We start from the raw sequence: 11,409 nt of genomic DNA, 5'->3' as shown, positions 1-11,409 counted from the left end.
AATCTTTATATTTGAGCTGCAGTTAAATAATCAGATTCCGCTGTCCAAAGGTTTAGTTTTACCTTTTTTTCTACCACCTTTACTCCATGCACCTCACTATTTTGGGACAATGCAGGGATTTTGCTGTTCAGGAGATCCTTTGGGGATGGGTGTCAAAAATCAGATCCTGTCAATGGCAGAGCCAGCTTAGACCCAGTGCAAGCAATGATTCCTGTGCATGTGAGATTTGCTGATGAGCAACAGGGTAAATTTGTGCCAAAAACCTGATAACCCCCCCAAAAATGGGAAACTGGACAGGGAAAGCAGAGAGGGTTAAAACCTGTTAACCCTCCAAAAAATGGGAAACTGGACAGGGAGAGCAGAGAGGGTGCACAGAGCCCTGCTGGATCCAGCAGTGAGTGCTGGGACAGCTCCTTCATTTTAAAATGTTCACATCTCTGTGTTTAGTGTAGAGATGACTATGACAGTGATAGTTCTTCATACATAAAATACCAAACTTTCATGTCCTTTACTACAAAAACAGCCATAAGTGACTTCAGCAAGGTGTATTTTATCATTATTAAGGCTGCCCATCTTTGTTAGTTCTTCTGCTCCCTAATCACCATTCTCAATATTCCTGCAAATGTGTCTTGGCTTCCCTGAGCTGGTGCTTTAACCTCTGGAAAACTATTTTTCTTGATCTAATGTGCAATTCTCATTCAATAAGGGGTGGCTGGGCTTGACTTTGTGACCTCTTGAATGCAGTAAAATCACAAGAGTAATGCTTAATGACACACAGGGCTGAAAATATATTTTAAGATTTGCAGGGCTGTTACTTTCTCAATTTCAAATTTATCAGACAATTAAAATAATTAAATATTCAGCGTCCATTTAACTTAACAGAGAGGTTGGGCCTACTTAACAGACTTTATTAAGCTCATGGGTCAAAATTAATTTGTTAAATCTACYCAAGGCAAGAGATATTGTCCTGTAATACATCTATTTAATGCTGGTCTACAAAGAAACCACAGAGCAGATTTCTGATTCAATGCTTACTAGTCTTTAGGACATTGCTTCAATCCATTTTACTGAGTAAATTTGACTGGRGCAAAATCAAATAACAAAGACAAATTAGTTGCATCTTCTGTTAATCATCGATTATAAATTAGACATGCTAGCTCAACTGAGATGTCTCCRAGGATGTGAATATTAGAGTTAATTGTTTAATTTGGAAAGGAGCTAGAAAGTTTGTTTCCATTTGTCCTGGTTGTAATCCTTTGAGATTAAGGTATTTGGACTGTCTCTTTACTCAATAAGTGGCACTGTCTTTCAAACACTCCCTGATTTCATGGARCACTGTTTAGAGAGGAATGGGTTCCTGGACAGACAAAGTATTTATTCCATTTTGATGCTGACTCTCATTCCTTGGTGTGTTCTCCATGATCACACTTCTCGCATAGAAACATTACAAAGTTTATCAATATTTGTAGAGCTACTTAATAGGAATTTTGCTTTAAATTAATTAAGTACAAGTTTAAGTCCAATCAAATAAAATATATTAAAATTAAGCTTTGCTTAAGATGTTTCCTCAAAAAGCAGAATTAATAATAAACCACCAGCCAACACAAAAATGCTTAAATAGTGTTTAAAGATACTCCTAGCATTTATTTCAACCACCTTGAAAGTTTTGCATAGGAAAATTTTGCTTTAATTTTGTGTTAATATATGCCTACCACCATGGAAATCAGGTTCTTGGCTGATAGCCCTGGGTGGTACTCTGTTATAAATTTAAACACATACTTTACATATAGATAATTTATATATATACAAATAATTTAGAATTTAGATAATTTTTTTAATTTATAAATATTATAGTAATTACAATGGTTGTAATAGTTTCTATTATTTAGATTTTCATAGGATCCTAGAATGTTTTGGGTTGGAATAGACCATAAAAATCATCCAGTTCCTGCTCCCTGCCATGGGCAGAGCCACCTTCCACTATCYCAGATCACTCCMASCCCTGYCCARCCTGGCCTTGGRCACTTCCAGGGATGGGGCAGCCACAGCTTTTCTGGGYARCCACTGCCTCATCACCCTCACAACAAAGAATTTCTTCAGTTCTTCCATATTTTTATAATTTGCATGTAATATATAAAATTTATCAATATTTTATAATTGTTACAACAATTTTAAACCCTTTTAGACATGGCTTCTTATAGTTCCTACTTCAAAGACTTAGTCAGTCTTCCTCCAATCTTTTAATTAATAATGGAAAGAAATAGGGCTCTTGGAAACACTACTGGATGCWTGCTGAGCATTCATCCATAAAATTTTAATGACAGGAGTGATAGTCAACTATGGAAAAAAAAACTTGGAGAAGTCTTTAATGCAAAGATATGGTAGTGACTTTGTTGACTCAAGAGCTCAGTCAGGGGAASCAGAGAAAAGGGTACATCAAAATGAGGCCCATCACCAATTCAGTGGCAAACTCATGGGACAGACCTTTTCCTTAGCACTCGGAATGAGAAAATTCTCTGTGGAATTTTATGAAGAGGATTTAGCTCTGTGAATCCCAGAGGAACGGTGCAAAAATAAAAATAATAATTGTGGAGCTCAGAAAGGAGAGCAGGCAGCAGCGAGAATCAGGAATATAATTTAAATGAACTTTAGCCTTTGGTAAATAGCAAAGTTTCCCTTTKTCCTCTGCTATTTATGGCAGGGTTTAGATGAGTGTGTGCTGCAGGTTGACATGAGTGTGCTGGCCTGCCAAGAGACACAACTTCCAACTTTTGACAAGGCACATCTCTGTAAATGCCATCCATTCTCTAAACAGATGTATAATTAGGACAAAAAACATTTGGAGCACCATTTATTCTGCTGTATAGCTGGAGGCACATGCCACCTAYTAAACCTCGGGAAGGGGCTCTGTTCTTTCTGTGAAACACAATAAACCAGCAGATCTCATGAAAGCAACAAATTCTCTTTATTTGAYTGACAACACATTTAAGATTTTTTTTTCCAARKATTTTTYTGTTCTRCAAAATACAGCTTCATTTTACRAGTGCATCTCWGACTCAGCCTGTAATTTAAAGATGCTGAAGGTAATGAAATGCATTTTTGATGAGCTGTGCACGTTTTGCAGTGCAAGGGGGGACACAACCCCGGTGAGGGGGGATGTGGTTGGGGCAGGTGACTTGGGGTCAGGAGYTGCAGGTGACAGCAGGGCCAGCTGTGATCAATAACCTTCTCTAAAAATTGCTGATTTTGAGGCAGAAGGCATTTAAGTGCATTATTTAATGTTTCCAGTAGGTGCCTAAACTCAGAGTGAGGTGAGAATATGTTCAACACCATGCACAGACGCCTTCCTGGGCTGGCGCCTAAACCTGAGGGGAAAAGAAATGAAACAATGTTTCCAATGGCAAGAAATACTGTTTTAGTGAAATCAACTAACTAACTAACTAACTAACTAACTAACTATTGGAGTAGTTTCCATGGAGAATGATGGATTCACCAATGTTGGACACTTTTAAGAGTCATCTGCACAGGACGCTGGGCCATGTCTAGAACGTGTCTTTGCCAAGAAAGGTTGGACCAGGTGATCCYTKAGGTCCYTTCCAASCTGGTWTTTTATGATTTATTTTGGCATTTCAAATTATTATAACGATCAGAATGAACAAGCAAGTTTAGAAAGTGCAACTACGATAAATTGGACGGACTTCAGAGTATCAGTCAGCCTTTCTWGTGATTTATGAATGTCAGAGGCCTAATAACTGAAAGGAATTGGTTGAGTCTTTCTATCTGATCATGTTTGCTGTTCTTTGTGGTTCAAAATAAACTGCGTATTTGTATCAGGATTATTAAACATTGAACTAAGCACAGAGATAAATCTATGTTGATGTAATTTGCCTCTATTTTTGGCTACTTTCCACAGAAGGTTCTCCGACTCAAAATCCCATAAAGGCTTTCTGAACAGTACACATAGGTTTAGTTTTGTATCACGTTAGTTTTTTTTTCTTTATTTTATACTTGAAATGTACATTTCACTCGGATGCTTTAATCACCTYTAACAGCAACAGAAATATAGCTATAAAACAAGCATAGATTATATAAAAAATAACAATGAAAAGGAGAAATGACACTGCAGGTACTCACATCTCCTCCRGTGTGTGTGCTCAAACACAAAGTTGAATAAGCTGGGTTTTACCCAAACTGTGAATGAGACAAAATAAACTGAGAGGAAGATTTCTCTGCATTTTTCTGATAGTGAATATTATGATTCCTGRTAATTATTCAAGATTTAGTCAAAGGAACCAAAGGTTTGATGCTGCTGTTTCCTTACACAAGATCTTTCACATTACTTCTGCAGAAATATTTCACTGGCAGCCATGCACTCCGTCCTAATATTTTTTGCATATACATTTTTATATGGTTTTTTTTTTGATTGCTCAATTTGATATTAAGAAATATGTGAATTATATTCAGCCTACCGAGGTGTATACTATATTGGAGTACAAAATATGTGATTCAGCATTTAAACGAAATTATCTCTTTGCAAACCTTGAGAAGGCAAATCTTTTTTCTTTAGTTTTTTAATTTAAATTTAGCACCAGAGAAGAGTTAGTTGGGGTCATTTTCACCTGTTGTAAAATTGGACTAGTTAATAGTCCTCTGTCTAGACTGGAAAATGTCACTACAACAGTGCCGAGCTCTGGAATGAAAATTGCATAATTTCAGCTAGGAGAGATTTCAGTCTTTGCAATACAGATGTTGCAAAACCAACATCAAAATGGGAGTTAAATCTGATGGCATTGTGTCTTCTTCCCTATTTCTTAAATTTCGAAGATTTTGCATAAAGTTTGTATAAATTTTTATATATTCCTCTAAACCTGATATGCTCTGCCACATTGGCSTTTTTCATGAACTGAGATTATTTCTACAGCCTCGTGAAGATCGGCCCCATATAATCACGTCACACCATAACAGGTCTCCCAAAGATTTGTTATTTTCACTTTTCTGCACAAAGTTTAAGCTGATCACCTCCCTCCTCTGTAAATTAGCACAAAGCCTTCAGGAAATCAAACTGAATAATCAAGCACTTAATAAAAAATGCATCATGGCACGTCAGCCTATGTTATCAACTTGCAAGAAAAAGCAGTCTAAAAATGCTCAGACAATAATGATTTTCATGAATATAAACATTAATGCTAACTTCAACCTCATTGTACTTCTGAGATGTTTAAACCCTTTTACCAGATTAAGCTTTCTTCAAACCTTTTTGACAAACTACTTTGTAAAAAAACCACGTGATTTGATAAATGATTATGAATGAACAGATTATGAATACGGAGTGAAATTAGGTCATGTCAAAGATAACATTCCATTCACACTCGTAAATATTTATCACAGCTGCACTGGTAGGTCCTGGTCATTGTACAAGGTGATTCCAGATATTCCTGCACCCCACTTGCAATTCTTTGTTTTAAATCAAATTAAAGAGCAAGACATAATCTCTCAAAAGATTTTTTTTACCTTGCTTTCCAGCGAAAAAGTCTTTCTGTGTTTCTTCCAGAAAGGAAGATAAGGACAAAGCATTTAGAATTTTGTGTGGTGATTTATGATAAAAAGCCCCAAACAAATAAACAAACAMGCAAACCCSATGCATCCTCCCAACAAAAAAAGACAAACAAACCCTCAAAATTATTCAGCTTTGGCAGTGAAAAAGGGAATTCAAGTCATTGAAAAGTCATTGCTGCTTTTAATCATATACGTTTCACAAATGTGAAATATGAATATCAGATGTTACTTTTGTCTCTCTCATCTCCTTAAAGTATTTCTCTTTAGTATCAGTTTATTTTAAGATTTTGACTTTAATTCCCATTATTTTGGATTTTTTATGAAAGAACTGCAACCTTTTCCAACATATACTATATATTTATATGTATGGTTTAGATATACATTTATAGCAATAAATTTACAGAACAGAGTCATATGAGCAACAACAAATTTATCTTTATATTTGCAAAGTAAATATTGTGGGTTCATAATATTTGCCTTCTGCATAATAGTTTATTGAAAAACAAACAGTTTGCTGATCTTGTCAGGAAATGGCTAAAAATTATTTTAACAAAAGAAACCATGTTAAAGCTTTAGGACAGTAGGAAAAATCACTGTGAAATTAATAAATTTTTGTATTCTGTATGGGACTTTTACATCCAGGCCATCCCATGGTGGCCCTTGCTGATCTGTGGATAACAACGGTAACAAGGAACAAGGTATTTTAATTCATCTTTTCATTTCTGATTCTCAATGATGATGGCCAGCCTTAAAAAAAAANAAAAAAAAAAAAAGACAAAAAAGAAGACAAAAAACTTATGTATGACCCATGTGTTGGAAGGTCATTTTCCTCCTTAATATAAGGTTTAATTTTCCTATGTTTAGTCAAGCCAATTTCTCAAGGGTATCCATGGAAGCTTAAGCCTAGTGACGATCTAAATTGCAGTGAATATACCCATGTATAATATTCAGTCKTGCATTAACTTTAATGCAGTGTTTTATAGGATAGTTTTTTTACAGGATATAGTTTAGTTAATGTGATAAAACATTAAGTTAATGCTCTGCTCCTCAGAATTTATTTTACAACTGTTTTTTCACTCAAAAAAAAGAAGTCATTTTACAGGGACAAAGTCGTGTGAAACTTGAAGCGCCTGGCTTGGCAACTGCATTTAAGATGGCCAAATATCGGTGGCCGTCAAATGACTGGTGGTAAATGTTGCTTGGAAAATCCTTGTTTTACAAGGAAAAAGAACAGTAGAAGCATAAAAGTTGCYTTCTAATCCATTGTTTGTTGTACCTGGCAGCACTTTGATGTCTGTCAAGCAGCCCGTTATAACAATAGCACCCAAGACAATGTGAAGTGAGCAGGTACACCATTAAAGCACTAATAAAGTTYCCCTATATTCATTAATGTACCTTGTAATAGACCAGTTAGAAGACAATTTGTTCTTTCTTTCATGCAGATAGTTCTATTAATGGAGCAGAGAGAATGATGACAATTTAAAAGGTACACTAAAACACTCTGATGAATATATGGGCTGAGCGGTGCTCCTGTGGCTGGGATGTGAGGGAAAATAGAACATTTGTGTTCTTGGTGTTGCAGTTGCTATGAGTGYGTTCAATYCTTGGTTTGGGTTGGTTTAGATATWTGGCAAAATAAACTTACATTGTAAAAAAAAAACCAAACAACCCACTATTACTGTAGAGGTACAAAAATTATTTGAGGATTAATGGAGAATCCAATACATAGAGGACATTGGTCTTAATTCCATCCAGTTCAATAARTTTGTACTGATATGGAAGAGTGTAGGGTTTGATACATAATTTGTCCATCACATGGTTCACCRTGAATTTCGTACTTTCCAGGCATTTCACTTGGATATTTTAGCTCAGAGCTCAGAGCCCTAGCAGGCTGGACAGGAAATACAGGAATTTATAAAGTGATTCAAAACACCTCCATGAGCCTCCACAAATTAAACCATGTGAGGAAGAGTCCGTGGTTACAGATTTCAGAAGTRCAATAATCGACAGGGAATATTCCAATCTCCAACCTGGCAGATCGTTGAAGCTCTCATTTATCTTTGAATATAATTTTGAAGTAATCATTCCGAGTCTCCCCATTGTGAATTTATTTTTTTGTGAAAAGAGCTTATTGGAGGAGTTCTGTCGGTGTTTTACAGATTAACATTTACCCTAATCTGGAAAGGGATTTGTATGCATAATATAGAACTATTTGTACACTTAAAATTCAGCACTGGCTGTATTATCTAGCTAAATCAGGATTAAATAAGTCAAAGTCTAAGTTCTTACTGACTGTAGGTAAGTTTGGATCAGGGCCTACAAAATCATCACCTCTCAAACTCCTTGAAAGGTTTTAAGAATATCATTGAACATAGAAATTACAGGAGAATAATTTTGTGGTGCTCTTGGTGTTACTCTTAGATCTTTTGTGAGTCATCAGCTCATCAGAATAGGCCATTACAGGAAGGAACCCTGCATAGATAAAGCTCTCAAACTGTGATAGAGTGTGCAGGCTGATAGCAAAAACCTGCAAAGAGAGTTGTGCACAAACCTAAAGCACTTTCCTCTGGGATTTCCTTCCAAGGGATGAATAGAGGAGCTCTGGGTCTGGATAAAGGAGTTGTTCACCTGCTCATTCTCTGAACAGCCCTGATGCAGCTCAGTATCTCAGGAATTGCTTTGGAAGTTTTACACTTAGTGATCTCAAACTACTGGGAGAAAAAAACTACTYAACATTCCAGTATTTCCCATTTTATATCATTTTCGCTGAAAGAGTCTTCTTCCATGAATCCTACAGAAATCAAGTCCTCCTTTGAGGGCTGAGCTTTTCCTCTGCATTTCTGTTCCCAGTTACAGTGGCCCCTTCCCTCCCTCAGCCCCTGTTAGAACACAACACAACCTACTAGGTGAAAGCAAACAAGCTTTTTACGTTTTTTATAATTATTAGCCTTTTTTTTTTCCCTAGAAAGAAAAGCCCTATGGAGATATTATCACTTTCTATTATATCTGATGGTTCTTAGAGTGATTTTTGCAGACTCCTATTACAGTTTCATAGTGTCCTATTGATTTTGTTTCTCTTAAGGGCTTTCACACCAAAAGATTGTATATAACATAAAGGACAATAAAAGAAATTGCTAAGCAGTAAGGATTATTATTCTCCATGTTTACTGCTGTACCAACTCCATGAAAAAAAGAAAACCAGAAAAAAAAGGCTGAGGTAACAAACTTATGACCACTGGGATTTGCAGTATTTCCTGTGTAAATGTATGATGACCTCCAACTGTTGGGATGGTAAAATCAATAACAAGAAATCCACCCACCGTTTATTACACTGAAATAGTTATGCAGGTTATATATTAAGAGAAGGCTTCATCTGCAGTGTAGTGCATCATGTTACATAGCTGGACTTTTCTGAATGCACCTATCWTGTCTGTGTGGATATTATATTACTCTGGCATAATAGCATTGCACTGGCAATCCAAACTCAGTATTTTTTCTTCTTAGAGGTGATATTTATGGCCAAAATAGCCACCATTTTCTTCACATAAAATATGAAGTGTAATCTAATCTTTCTCTTCCTGACAGGAGAGTATTGTAATTGTAATCTTTCTCTTCCTGACAGAAGGGGATCGTAATTTTATTCAGTCCTCAGTCGTTCTTTACAAAGATTAATGATGGAATTTTGGAAAAAACACAATAATTTCTTTTGAAAATAAAACTGAGCAATATTTTCCTCAGTTGTGAAAGTAATTGCACCATTGTAACAAGTATTACTGCCACTCCTACCAACTTTTTTTAGTGCCGTGAGTAATTCTTACTCAAGGAAAGTATCTCATCAGATGTGGATTAGCATCAGTCCTGGATGTAACAAAGATGTTTTTGTGTTTCTTTTGCAGCAAATTTTTGTTGGATAAGAAATCTGTGAGAACTCTTCGCTATTCAACAATTCATGACTGAACTGAACATGAAATTTAGACTTTCCAATGTCCCATGAATTTATAGACTTGAGCATGGTACCACTGACTCAACAACAGAGCTCAGGTTGACATCAGGAAAAAAAGGAGTTTGGATTCTGAAAACTGGTTTAACACCTACAATTTAAAAAAAGCTCAATGAATGTCCTCCATAGATCTACCCATCATGTTTAGCAAACATGCAGTGAACACATCAAGCAAAAACAAGTAGATATTTTTGAAAATATTGTTCTTAGTATGAAAATATTCCTTTGGGTATCATATGAAAAAAAAAAAAAGTATTTTTTTAATTATTCACGGGGCTTTTCCACTTTTACACGGCTAAGAAGCTGACTGTACAATGCAATTAAATAATACATTGTAATGCTAGAGAAAGAAGAATAAATTATTTTAACCAGAAGAAAATGCTACATTTACCTACAAGCTACAAACTTTAAACCCCTGTGGTTGTTGAAAATTATGATGCACACGAATTTTGCCTTTTCAGTTCCTCAGAAGAGGAAGTAGGGATAATTTAGTTTCAGAGTTCAGTATCCAGGGAAAGAAAGAAAAAAGCAGGGTAGAGAAACAGCAAAATGACCTCATTTATTGAGACAGAAATGTGCTGTTTGCTCTTTGATGTAAGGAATCTCCTCCTCCTTTCAAACCAGGACATGTTCCTTATTTCCAGGTTTATAAAGACAAGAAAGTAAGAAGTGGGCAGGAAAATCCAGGTATTATATAACAGGGAAAATGTGACAGTTTTATAGAAAAAGCTGTTGATCAAAAAAAAAAGTTTAATTCCATTTTTGTTTTCTCAAAGAATATTGTGGTACTTGGATTTTTTTGCTTTTGAGGGCCTCACAGCCTCTGAGTAAGGCGTAACTCAGTCCAAGATTCAGAGGCATCAGGATGATATTACTGTGGATTTATACCCATTTTCTTCATCTCTCTTTTTTTTTTTCTTTTAATTGGGTAATTGAGTACGTACTATAACCAAACTGGTGTAAAAGGTCAGAGCGTGAGTTAGTCTCCTCTTGGGACACTTTATTATGTGTCCTTGCAGCYTTTAAGGATATTTCCACTATGTTTAAAGAAATACATCACTAACCTGGCCATCAACCATTTATTTTTGTGGAATCTGCCTCCTTGGTTTGTCCTCCACAACACATCAGGAAGCCCAGGCTGTTGTTCACCTACAAAAGAACTCTGATAAATAATGTTTGCTGAATTTGCTTGTTGTAAGCAGGAAATGCATAATGAATAAAGTGCACAGAAAGGGAAACCTTTAGAAATGAAGAGTAAAATATGKCCTAAGGTTAATGATCTATTATCCAATGTTTCTTGTTTTCACTAAGGCATATCTCAGCTTGCATACACTGTAGTTATTGAAATTATAATAGAAGAATATACTTTGGTGGAGAAATCATTGCCAATATTTAGATTTAGAGAGAATGCGAAGTACAACATCAATTTAAAACTCATTAAAATTATCTTACTAGTTGTTTCCTTTACAAAAGGATTTGGGCTGGATTAATTATATCATGACCAAATGTAGGGAGACCAACACAATGTTTTGCTGATATTGTCCTTTATAATTACATTTTAAGTCTTGATTTCTGATGCTCTGTATCCACCCTCCTCTAAAGTTTTTACTTTGAATCATTGCTTTAGTTCATGAATTCTGTAAGAAAATACWCATTATTGCTATGCTTCTTTGCAGGAAAGAATTCTCAGAAAGAAAAYCTGCTTTTATTTATTGGTGTGATGATCATCACAGGAGTTCYTCCCATATAATGGACCTGCAAGGCKCATAACRAAATTCATCCAAKAAATGAAATTCATCCAAGACCTTCCTTGTGGAYTGGGAATTCTGTGAGTATCAGAAGGACTTTGCATC

This window comes from Malurus melanocephalus, unplaced genomic scaffold (assembly GCF_030028575.1).
Source record: "Malurus melanocephalus ecotype Western Australia unplaced genomic scaffold, MMel_1.1 scaffold_167, whole genome shotgun sequence".
Lineage (NCBI taxonomy): Eukaryota > Metazoa > Chordata > Aves > Passeriformes > Maluridae > Malurus > Malurus melanocephalus.
Note: the sequence above shows the minus strand (reverse complement) of the source record.